At 44.0% G+C, this 12,366-nt stretch overlaps 1 long non-coding RNA gene across 2 annotated transcripts in view; it reads right to left on the bottom strand.

Annotated features, from left to right (window-relative positions):
• Positions 1–12,366, bottom strand: part of LOC133096464 (uncharacterized) — a 196,216-nt gene that overhangs the window by 88,267 nt on the left and 95,583 nt on the right. For both annotated transcript variants that reach the window (XR_009701781.1, XR_009701782.1), the window contains exon 4: positions 782–837. This is a non-coding gene — a long non-coding RNA (uncharacterized LOC133096464). The remainder of the gene's footprint in view (positions 1–781; positions 838–12,366) is intronic.

Genomic DNA, 12,366 nt, shown 5'->3' on the forward strand with positions numbered 1-12,366 from the left:
AGACCCCAGTCTCCCCCACAGCGAGGTAAACAAGGCAGGAACCGGTACAGATCCAGAAAGATGGGGTGGGTGAGGAGAAAGGTGACATGTTCAACTTTGCAATCTCAAGGCCAAGCACAGCACTTGGCACATAATAGGCCCCTTATCAATGTTTGTTGAATGTGTCCGTAGGTCTTAATAACACCGACAGTTCTGTGATGTGAAGGCAGTGCCTGGGCAGGGTCAATAGTTTGAAACTTCTTATTCCAAGTAATCTCGGCATCATCAGAAAATGTGAGTTCTGTTCTTAATGCCATCCTCTCTACCTTTACTAACTATCCACAAGCCATTTCAGTGGCTACCTGTAAACGAAGCCATCTCCACAAATGATAAGCTCTTCAAGAACTGTAAAGAAGCTTGTTTTGTTTCAAAAAACTGAAACTGATCTGACACAAGGTCATCAAGAATTGAGTGCTCAAAAGCAAAAGTGAATGGGTATTCAACTACTTAAGAGTGCTCAAAGATTAAGAAATTAAGTTTCTCAGGCCACTGTAACAGGTCACACACAGACCATTTCAGAACTTACCAGTGATGTTCACACTTGCTTTAGGGGCAAATGGTTTGTTTTTTTGGGGTAGTTTTTGGATGTATGACTGGTTTATTTTAGGCTCAGGTACAGCTAAAGGAACTTAATAGTAGCAAACACTTATGTAGTTATTTACTGCGTGCCAGGTAACCTTCTAAGGACTTCACAAATATTAACTCTAATTAATGTGTACACAACCCCTGATAATGTAGTTACCTGTTCAGTGGTTTATTCGGTTCCATTAAAAGTACCTCTGTTTTTTCCATTTTCTCCTGCAAAAGATGAGGAAAATATTGTTAGTGAGTGGTCACAAATGCACACATAATGTTTTATATCATTGTTTGATATCTTCTGGACTTGAGAGTACCAACGGGGCTTCATTAAACTTTAGTGAATTATTTCAACTGCCTAACTTATACTGAGTTCCTAAATAAAACCATTAAGACAATATCATTACATGTATCGATAATAGGAGATTTGAAAAACAAATATTTTATGATTTCAAAAGAAATCAACATGGCATAATAATAAAAAGATAGGTGCATAGGGAAACAATGTAGGGTAAGATTCTCCTTGACTCTGAATCCTTCTACATTTAATATGCCTTTTCAAACTACGTTCCCTCTGAAATTCTTTTTTAAGGTGGCAGCACCCTTCCCCACTGGGTGAAATAATTGCTGTTCTAAAGATAGAAACAATTGGTGAATATAGCTATTGATATTACAGATTTACTTAAAAATTTTAAAAATGATAATGGAAAAGCATTCATCAAAAAAGAGGGTGTTGCTTAGGAAAGGGAGCAGTTCAGAGAGTCTCCACCAGGTGACATTTACCTCGGGGAACCCACAACTGTCCAGGTTCTGTCCCTCCCTCTGTTGGCTCCAAAAGTCTATCTCACTAAGGTTCCAAAAATGATGATGTTCATCAATACTGATTCATGTTAACAAAGCTCATAAAAGATTGACAGATAAGCCACAAAGCCTATGGATTCATTTCCAATGAAAAATATGTCAATCAGACAGCCTGGACACTTGCTCCATCCAGCTTGACCAACATACTCACATTTCTTTGGTCAATAAATACTTCCTGAAATCCCAGGTATGGGTACCATACAGGCAGATCAAGCCAAATGAACAGCAGGTTGTTGGGTGAGCATGTCAGAGCAATGACAGTCCAGACGCCAGTGGCCTCCAATATTCTCTCTCCCGACAAGTGTTCTCCTACCTCCTCCACTACCACCATCCTAGTCCAAGCTGCTATCATCCTTTTCCTGGACAAACACGAAACACTTCTTGCTATTTTCCCAGCTTCCGCTTCCTCCCTTCCAATCTATTATCCACAAAGTGTCCAGAGTAAACATTTAAAAATAGAAAACAGGTGATGGCTCAGCCCTACTTCGACTCCTTTAATGCTCTGCATGGGTCTAAAGATAAATACCCGAGAGCTGACTCTCAAGCCTTGGTCTGGCCCAGCTCACCCCTCCAGCCTCCTCCGTGCACACTATTCCTGTCACCCTCACACTTCAGCCACACTGGTCTCCTTTTACTCTCTTAAACGCACAGATCCCTCAACACCTCAGAGATTTTGCACACCTCGTTTCCTCTGGCTGGAAACTAATGCACATACTCTGCACCTTCCCCAAAAAGCACATACGTGCCTAGTCGTCTGCAGCTCCTAGCTCGTACGTCACACGACCCCAGACTAGGACATTCCCTTATCTTAAGCTCCCATAGCATCTTGATCTTCTCCGTTGTAGCACTTACTACCGTTTATAATTACACATTTATGTGATTATTTAATTTACGTTTATTTCTCTCACTAGACTGTAAGATGCTCCATAAAGGTGAATACTGTGCTCATTTTATTAGCATGTTCCACAACAGTGGACACTCAAGAGATATTTTAATGAATGAATGATGGCTTTGGGCCGTTAGAACCTGCTGTATCCATCGCCAAAACAGGGATCATTGTGCCAGGCAGACCATATGGCTTTCCTGAATGGGCTCCATCCTCCCTGATGTGTCCTGCCCCTGGGGGGTCAATAATTAGATGGGCACTGTCTAACTCACTTCCGTAACTTTACTGTTTCCTAGACTTCCACAGCCAAAATAAATCTTAAGATACTAAAAGAGAAACGGCACAAAGTTCAAGATACATTTGAGTAGCACCTCTGCAGACAGGACTTGTGGCAGTGGGCTACTAAGAAACACTGTAAACAAAAAGGAAAACATAAATTGCAGCCAAAGGAAACTCTTGCTGAGACAACACTGGAAAACAAATAAATATACACGCACGCATGTGCACAAGCACCCAAAGCAGTGGTCCTTGGAGGGGGGCATGAAAGGCTTTGAGTTTGCTGTGGGATGCCTCCACGACTACAGGGCCGACAGCAACAAAGTGTGCAGCTCTCTGAAGGAGGCCCCATACACTGCACCTCCTCCTGTCCCTGGGGCCTGACTCTGCACACTTGGCACACAGGAGACCTGGTGTGTACCGACCGTGTCATTCTCCTATTTGCCTTACAAATCAACAACTAATCGACATTTCCTAACTCGCTGCACAGAATGTTTTAAATGGCTCACAGCTGTGGTTTACACTGTAAAGATATTCTAACATTTCAGTCCTCTTATGTAATGAGAATGAGAACAAAACTGACAGGAAGAAGTTCCACAATGCCCTTGGCTCTACATTCACATCTAGTCATCGGGGCCTAGAAAGGGCCAACTTCACTCATTCATTCAACAAACAGCATGCACCTGAATAAGCCAGGCATGGTTCTAGGTGTTGTGGACACACAATGAACACGACAAAACCCCTGCTTCTCAAGGAGGTAACGTTCTAGGAGGAGACAAACAATGAACATATGTTAAGCACAGGTATACCTTGGAGACACTGCAGGTCTGGTTCCAGACCACAGTAAAGCAAGTCACACACATTTTTTGGTTTCCCAGTGAATACAGAAGTTATGCTTACACTATACTGTAGTCTATTAAGTGTGCAACAGCATTATGTCTAAAAAAAAAAAAAAACAACATACATACTTTAATTTAAAAACTCTTTATTGCAATAAAATGCTAACCATCATCTCACACAGAGTTGCCAGAAACGTTCAATTTGTAAAATGACAACATTTGCAAAGCACAATAAAGCAAAATGCAATAAAGCAAAGTGCAATCAAATGAGGTATGTTTGTAAAATGTAAAATATGTTGGGGGGGGTGTTAAATTTTAAATAGGAATGGTCAAGGAACGCCTCACTGAGAAACTGACATATGAACAAAGACCATGACTCTTTTGGGAAAGAGTCATGTAGACATCTTGGGAAAGACAGTTCCAGACAGAGGATCAGCAAGTGCAAAGGCCCTGAGACAGAAGTGTGGCCTGTCTGACCTGGGGCATGCATGGGAGACAGCAGTAGGATGTGGGGTCAGAGAGGTAAACAGTGACCTTGTTAGGATACCCAAAGGTCTTTGGCTTTTATTTTGAGGGCCCTGCAATGCAACAGAGGTGTTTGGGGCAGAGGCAAATATGATCTGGCTGCTGTGTTGAGAACAGACTGAAGCGAGAGCAAGGGAGGGAGCAGCAAGACCAGTTAGTAGGCTTCTGAAACAGCCCAGGCAAGAAATTACAGGGGCTTGGACTGGACTGCAGCAGTGACGCACAGCAGTGCTTCTAAAAAGCTGACAGACTCTTCATGGAACTTTAAGAAAATGCCCTAGGATTAGCTCTAACTCATTTAATGGCTGATTTTAGCAGTCAATCTTTTTATCACTAAAGGGGTTTTTTTGTTTCAATTATTACTTTTATAAAAGAAAACTTAGTGGATTTTTAGCTATGAAGAAGTAATATATGATCATCACAGACAGTGGAAAAGATCAAACAGACAAAACATCATCACACCACATTACAAAAGAATTGCACATTCAAGTACTTGTGACACTGGTCACCACTGTGTATGAGCATTTTTCGTTTACTCTGAGAATAAAAGGCTCCTCTAAGTGAGGAGAAAGATCATTGAATACATGTGGCCATGGGAGTTAATGACTATTTAACATGAAGATTTTCCACTTGAAGATCTGTTGATGTACAGCAGGATAAACCCCAAACACAAGTATTCTTCTTAAAATCAGGCTTAGGCCAACATGGTCCAACGCTGACCTCTGTCAGCTGTGCCAGTTTGAGCTTAGCCCAGAAGGAATGTTTGCACATCACTGAGGAAGCTACGCTTTTCTGCACAGACTTTTCCCCTGAGAAACCCATGGTGATAACATGATGTAAAAAATGGACACGACGAATTCTAAAAAAAAAATTTTAAGTATTCTTTTTATTCTCTGCTCTGTTGGTTAATGAGGTGGGGGGGGGAGGTAGGGGGAGATCACAGCTCATAACTGTCGTCATGGAAACAATTCCACTCCAGGGCAGGGAAGCAGCTCTTCACTTGCTATCCAAGCCATGGGGCACATCATCTGTGCAGTAAACAGAACCCCGTCCTCCCCTGAACAGGATTTGCTGTTTAGTCAACCGTGACAAACAAAATTAAACTCTGATTCTCAACATTTAATTCTTTTGGCGGATATGCCTTATTTGTTCAGCTTTTCTCAAAGTGTGCTAAGACAGGTAAATCGCTCATGGTGAATCAGGTACTGTCATCACCCACTAGAGCAGTCCTTCTCAAACTTCAATGTGCACAGGAATTGCCAGGGGGTCTGTTAAAATGCAGATTCTGATTCAGAAGCGCTGGGTTGGGGCTTGAGACTCTGCATTTCTAGTAGGCTCTCTGGTGATGCTGCTGCCGCCGGTCTATGGACCACAATTTGAGTACACAGTGGCAGAATATTTAGTATCCTCCCCTCCTTCCCCTCTCCCTACTATTCCCTCGATAAGTACCACTGATGGAGACTGAAACTACTGCACTGAAGACTAATTGTTTTATTACTCTTACATTAAAAATAAGAATTTGCCCTCCACGGTGTAGGATACTTATATCCCAGCAATAAGCAAACAGTCTCTTCCGGGGCATCCTTAGCTAACTGATTAGATCTGAAACTTCTACTTGAGCAACCACATACGGTTTTCTTTTTATTCTCCCTTTTCTTCACTCATCCTCTCCCCACATGGAAGAATGGTCCGCACAAAGGATCACGGCTATAGGGTAAGCTCCCGGCTTCAGCACTAGGTGAGGGTGTGAAAGAACCAAAATGACTGAACCTTTTCCATCTCGTCCTTTTTTTGTAAAGAGGATAATCCATAGACAACCATGGCACTGGCTTGGAAAGTACAGAATTTTTATCAAGGGGTTAAGAGTGGTCGACTAATGATTGCTTACAGGTACTGACATTACCGGCTGCCATCAACAAACAGGCTTTGAGAATCTCTCTCTAGGACCCACCCAAACCCTGCACTTTCAGACAGAGGGGTCTCATATTACACACCCGGCCAAATCTCTCATTCAGAACATAACTGATATTTTCAAATTACAGATAATTCATGTGAAAATGTAACCTGAGCTTTAACATGCCTCTCTCAACCCTTAACTTCTAAGCTATTTTAGTTCAATCCTAATTAATTTTTATTAACATTTCACAGGTACGTATTTCTTTCTTAGTTTGCTTCTAAAGTAAAAGATAATAGTTACAAGATTGTAAAGAAAAATACGGTTCCTCTAGGACAAGGATCCCCGGCGTATGTTTGAGAAAGGCTTACTTTTTGTTTCTCTAAAGCCGTTAGATGACCAAAAGGAAACGGTGTGGTGGGGAAGAAGCGGAGGAGACGCTGGACTAACACGTTACTCTGATTGCTTCCTGCCCTCTGGAATCCTGTGAAGCCACAGAGGGAGGAACCTGGCAGAAACGAGGCCGACAGACAAGAGGGTACAGCAGCAACAGCTGCTTTGGAGATCTGTGAGATCAATCTAGGCAATCACAATCAATTGTTTGTAGATTCTAAAAGGAACAACTGGAATTATCATTGGGTTATACTAAGGAAACAAACTACTAACCAAAACCTATTAAGAAGGACAAAGGTATACCCAGCCTGGGGCAAGATTTAAAGAAGCAAAACACCACTTACACATAAAGGCAGGTGGCAAAGAGCAGGCAGGCTCATTCTGTGCTGCTCCTGCGGCTTGAACTCAAAGGTAAAACAGAAAAGGAGACAGACTTGGCACAATACAAGGAAACACTTTCTAACAAAATACAATTCTCAGCCACAGAACTATCTTTCTTTCTTTCATTTTTTTTTTTTTTTTTTGCAAAGCAGCGAGCTCCCATCACTGCTGAGACAGCCTCATCCTGCTACCCTGCTCCTCCCCAGCATCCAGCACCACAGCTATGCCAGGCTGCATGCCACTCCCCGAACATGGTCTCACGGCTCTCACGCAAGTACCACGCCTGGGGTGCTTTTTCATTTCTAGGCCACCCCTTCAGGCTTGGAATCTCAGCTTCCACGTAACCTCTGTGCATCGTACGCTGCCTCTCTTCCTCCCAACAGGTTGACAGCCTGCCCCTCACGCAGGTAACCTCACACGCCTCCTCCCTGCACATCCTCATCCTGCTGTACATACTTTTAGACTGGGAGGCCTTGAGGGCAGGATTATGAGTACTGATCTGTGTATCTGCAGTGCCTGCCATAGTGACCTGGACACAGCACGCATCAGCTGGAAGGTGAAGGAAGGAAGAGGAGAGGAGGGAAGTGGAGAGAGAGAAGATGATGCCTAAATTATCACATCTTATGTACATTGCAGAAGGAATCCTGACGTTGGGAGAGAAGTTAATTTGAATGAACCTTTTCTACATAGAAAGACATGAATTGCCGTGGCTTTAAGGTTTATCATTTTAGGTATGTTTTGATCTAATTATTGTTAATGGCTGTTTAGAAACAGTCCCAATATTCTGCTCTTATTTATGTATCTAAATACACATATTTACTATGCTATTTAATAATACAAATAATTTTCCCAAAAGTTTAAAAAATATTAAAAAAAAAATCTTTCATAGTTACTGGGAAGCCTGCAGAAAATGCGTCCATGCCATTTCCCTCAAGTTTGGAATAAGTATATCACTAAAGCAAGTACAGGGCCACTACTGGCAAAAGACCCCAGCAATACTTTGTAAGCCTTTATGCTAAAACTCTGCATACCAGAAACAGAACTCTGTCTTCAAACTTTTCCTAATTCATGCAAGCCTTTACCATCAGTTCTCGTTTTCCTAAGCATCTACACCCAATTAATCTGCTCTGTACACCACCAGTGGCAATTCTCAAAACATGATGAGTATGTGAAGGGCCATTCTGATGGCCTCAGGGGAGTGACAGGGCAGTGACAGGCAGGTGAATACAACTGGGAACTACAGAACCATTGCTAATGACCATAATTACTCTTTGGGAGGATTTCTATAAACCGCACCAGCACCCTTCCCAAAGAACAGATGACGACAGGTGAACCCACACCTGAGACCAGAAAACTGTCCGCCAGAGCCTGGCTCTACATCAGCCCCAACGTCTTCCCCCCCCAGACGACTAGGAACACACTGCCACCCTTGCCTCCCGCACAGCCCGCTTCCGTAAGTCCCACCTTCTTTCCCGTGCTGCTGCCCTGGGTGGCAACAGAACGGGTCTGGGCTCTGTGGGCACCCACCTGGCCAATTGCCGCGGCTGTGGGGCAAGGCTGAGGAGGATGCTGACCTCCTCGCAGTGGGTGGCGGGGTATCTGCATATGAACTGCTGCCCTGTTTCCTTTTTATAGAAGGAGGCACAGTGAACCGTCTCCATGAGAACGTTAGTCTAGGAATGAATGAAGTCTTTTTTTTTTTTTTTTAAATAAATTTATTTATTTATTTATTTATTTTTGGCTGCGTCGGGTCTTCATTGCAGCGCGCAGGCTTTCTCTAGTTGCGGCGAACGTGGGCTACTTTTCGTTGCGGTGCGCGGGCATCTCATTGAGGTGGCTTTTGTTGCAGAGCATGGGCTCTAGGCACGTGGGCTTCAGTAGTTGCGGCGCATGGGCTCAGTAGTTGTGGCTCGCGGGCTCTAGAGCACAGGCTCAGTAGTTGTGGCGCACGGGCTTAGCTGCTCCGCGGCATGTGGGATCTTCCCGGACCAGGGATCGAATCCGTGTCCCCTGCATTGGCAGGTGGATTCTTAACCACTGCACCACCAGGGAAGTCCCTAGGAGTGAATGAAGTCTTTATTGCACTTCATGAGACTTAAAAAAATAGCTTTGAGATATATATGTATTTCAGAGGACAGCAGAAGTCTTCTGGCCTAACATCAAGTCACACAATCGATAAACTTATATTAGCATATCTTTTTACCCAAAAAAATGCTAGATTTGTAAAATGGAAAAGGGCAGGATGGTGCAACAGACTGGCCACATGCAGCTTTGATCATATTGATTTCTTTTCATCCTACAGGTTTTACAGTGGCAGTAAGAAGTGGCCTGGGCTGAGTGACAGAGGACACGGATCTGCTTCAAGGTGAAAAATGCCCAGGCAGCACCCTGAGCACAGCAACACCGGAGCAGGGCGGCTGCCCCAGGAGCGACCAGCGAACATGCTGAGAAACAGGATGTCTGGTGGTTACTCTTGATCTGAGGCTGTTTGTCAATAGAGGAGAATTTTCAAAACAAAATCTTTTTTATTTTTAATTTTGCCAGTTCTTCCTTATATCTGAGCAAACTAGAGGGGAAATAAAGTGGCAAAATTCAAAGTGGGTTTTTGCTGCCCGCCCCCCGCTCCAATTCCTCAGCCGGCCACGAGGGAGAAGGATGCTTCTTTCAGGAAGACCCACCTGGACCCTGACTGAAGGGCAAAGGTCCCCCAAATATCAGTCCCCCATCCTGACACCTGGTCAGGTCATTAGGAAGAATCTGCCCAATACCTACTATCCCCACAATAAGCCTGGGTTCCATAGTCCAACAAGGAAATGGAGGGAAAGGAGCCGTTACTGAGAGCTGGTTACATCCCACACAGTTTCACGTTCACCTTTTATTTATTTATTTATTAAAAGTTTGTTTGTTTGTTTGTGTATGTATGTATGTATGGCTGTGTTGGGTCTTAGCTGCAGCATGAGGGATCTTTGGTTGCGGCGCCCAGGCTTCTCTCTAGTTGTGGCGCGCAGGCTCGAGGGTGCGTGGGCTCTGTAGTTTGTGGCACGTGGGCTCTCTAGTTGAGGCGCGCAGGCTCAGTAGTTGTGGCACGCAGGCTTAGTTGCCCTGCAGCATGTGGGATCTTAGTTCCCTGACCAGGGATCGAACCCGAGTCCCCTGCATTGGAAGGCGGATTCTTTTCCACTGGACCACCAGAGAAGTCCCCATGTTCACCTTTAGAACCACCCATGGGTAGATTTAAATGGACAGGAGGTGTGAGTATGTAGGCTCAGAGAGGTTAAGTACCCTTCTAAGCTTAGCTCCCACCAAGGAGATTTCCCGAGGCCTGAGAGGCCTCTTGCCACCCTCTCCCACGATGCCACCTCCAGGGGAGGCCCCAAAACAGGCCCCCTCTCACACTCAGAAAAAGAACACACCTGCTCTAATGACAGGACTTAACTAGGACAATGGGACTGAACGCTAAATAGGCTAACAATAAAAACACGAACCAAGCCAGGAATAACTGAAGGTCATGCAGACCACATGTCCTGATGTGGTGCACTTTACAGGAACGGGAAAACAAGCCCCTCTCTGCAGTGCTGTGCGGAAAACCCCTCACCAGTCTCCCCAGGATACAGACAAGAGACAGCCTGCAGGCGTACCTGTGATATGCCCCAGTGCAAAGGCAGGGGGCCTCTATCTCTGGTTACAAGAACTAACAGAAAATTCCAGGACATTTCTAGAGGGCCTTGCCCCAGACCCTGAAACTCGGGATCCATGCAGGGAGCCCTACAGCTCATCATCTTACACTGCATGTTGCCTTCCTGGGCTTGGGAGAAAGGTGCACAAGTGCAATACCAAGGGACAAATAAAGACCCAAACTGTAGCGAACAAACAAGCAGGAAAGGGGGGGGGGGCGGGGTGGAAGTTCCCTGGAGTCGGGGAAAGGAGAAAGAGAAAAGCATTTTTAAAAAAATAAAAATATTTGTTTCTCTAGAATTGAGAATGAAGAGAAGTGACCAGAAAGCACTGGTGAGCGGAGGAAGAAGGGTGACACCACGGTCTCAAGCCAGAAGAGAGAGTTCACATCAGCCCGGGTGTGTGCTTGCTTCCATTCCCGCCCACCCACGGTTCCTGGGGCAAACAAATTCTTGGCTGAGCAGGTATGTGTGGGAGGCCTGGTTTATTTTCCAACCATTAGAGCTTTGCCCAGAACTACTTAATCATAATTTTTCAAGGTCATACATTCAAATATGATGTTACTACCTCACAAGACAAATAACTCTAGGGTCTGTGGAGTAGGAGGAGGGGAAAGAAGGAATTAACCATCCTCACTTGAACTATCTTCTTATCCACTCTTACTGTGTATCTCTTATATGTTCTCAGAAAATCAACAAACTGCCAAAACGCATAGCTAAAAGAAATAACAGCTAACTTTAATATAATGCTTACACTCTATGGCAAGCACAATTCTAAATGCTCTGTATATATTAACTTATTTGACCCTCAACAATTCTTTGAGGTGGGTACTATTATCATTATCATCCCTATTTATATAGCTGCATCCAGAGGGTAAGTGACTTGCCCGGCTACCAGCAGCAGGGCACCCTGTGCGCCTGCTCTATGCTATACTCCTTCTCTGTGTTCGGCTCTCTGGCACCCCCAAAAGGCAAAATCGTAACAAGAGCTCTGTTCCACTACGGAATATCTAACTGACTCTCCCTGTGCAGCAGGGCTTTTTTCTTTAAGCTACTTTTCTGGGAGGAATATTATCAGAGCCAGCCCCCACCTTTAACCCTGCTGCTCAAAAAAGCCATATAAGCTGGAAAAGTCCCAGAGCTCAAACCACAATTCCCCTTACACGCTGCCTGATTAGAAGCAGTTCGAAGCAAAGCTTTGATCCCTGTTAAAATGTAAAAGCTCTGGGAGGTGTACTCTTTATGCTGTTATCAGTTTGTAGTGAAAGTTGCACTGTTATCTTTTTAATGGTAAGTTTAATGATAAGAACTTCAGGTGGTTTCCAGGCATCCAATTCACCTGTCCAGTTTGGACCTGTTCACTGCTGGGTGCCTAGAACTCTCCAGGACCTGGCACATTAACAGTTGTTCAATATACCAGCGTGGGTGAACAACTGAACAAATGAATGGCTGTAATTCTTGCAGACGTCAGTTTTAGGGCACATTTATGATGCAGGTAGGTCTTAAAGTGGTAGCCAGGTTGGGCAAAGTATCACTGGCAAGGTCTAAAGAACAAGTAAATCACTGTCTCACAGTAATGACTTTGAAAGAAACCCCAGGCATATTTAAATATATGAAAAGGATCTCTCTTTGAATTTATTAAGAATGGATTATATTTTTAAATGTATATAGAGCTAATTTATTAATGAAGAAGGTAATCTAAGAGGGTAGTGATATCTACATCATCTTCCTCTACAATTACACTTTCCCAAAAGATGTGGTGCCCTAGAACAACATCTCTTCTCCTTAATATTCTCATACCCAAGTCCTATATGTCCTCAAGGGCCTCCACAAATGTCTTTTATTCCAGGAACCCTTCCCTGTGTTCCTGGCCAGAAGAGGTCATCCCCCACTTTGTACTCAAAGTTACTTTGTCCTTTCTTTTGTGTACATAAATGCACTTCCTGAATTGTTGTATTTTTCTCGTCTGTACTACCTGGCTGTCCCCAACTCTATCTCCGTATTCCACAGGAAACCAAACAT

The sequence above is a fragment of the Eubalaena glacialis genome, chromosome 8 (assembly GCF_028564815.1).
Source record: "Eubalaena glacialis isolate mEubGla1 chromosome 8, mEubGla1.1.hap2.+ XY, whole genome shotgun sequence".
In the NCBI taxonomy this organism is placed as follows: domain Eukaryota; kingdom Metazoa; phylum Chordata; class Mammalia; order Artiodactyla; family Balaenidae; genus Eubalaena; species Eubalaena glacialis.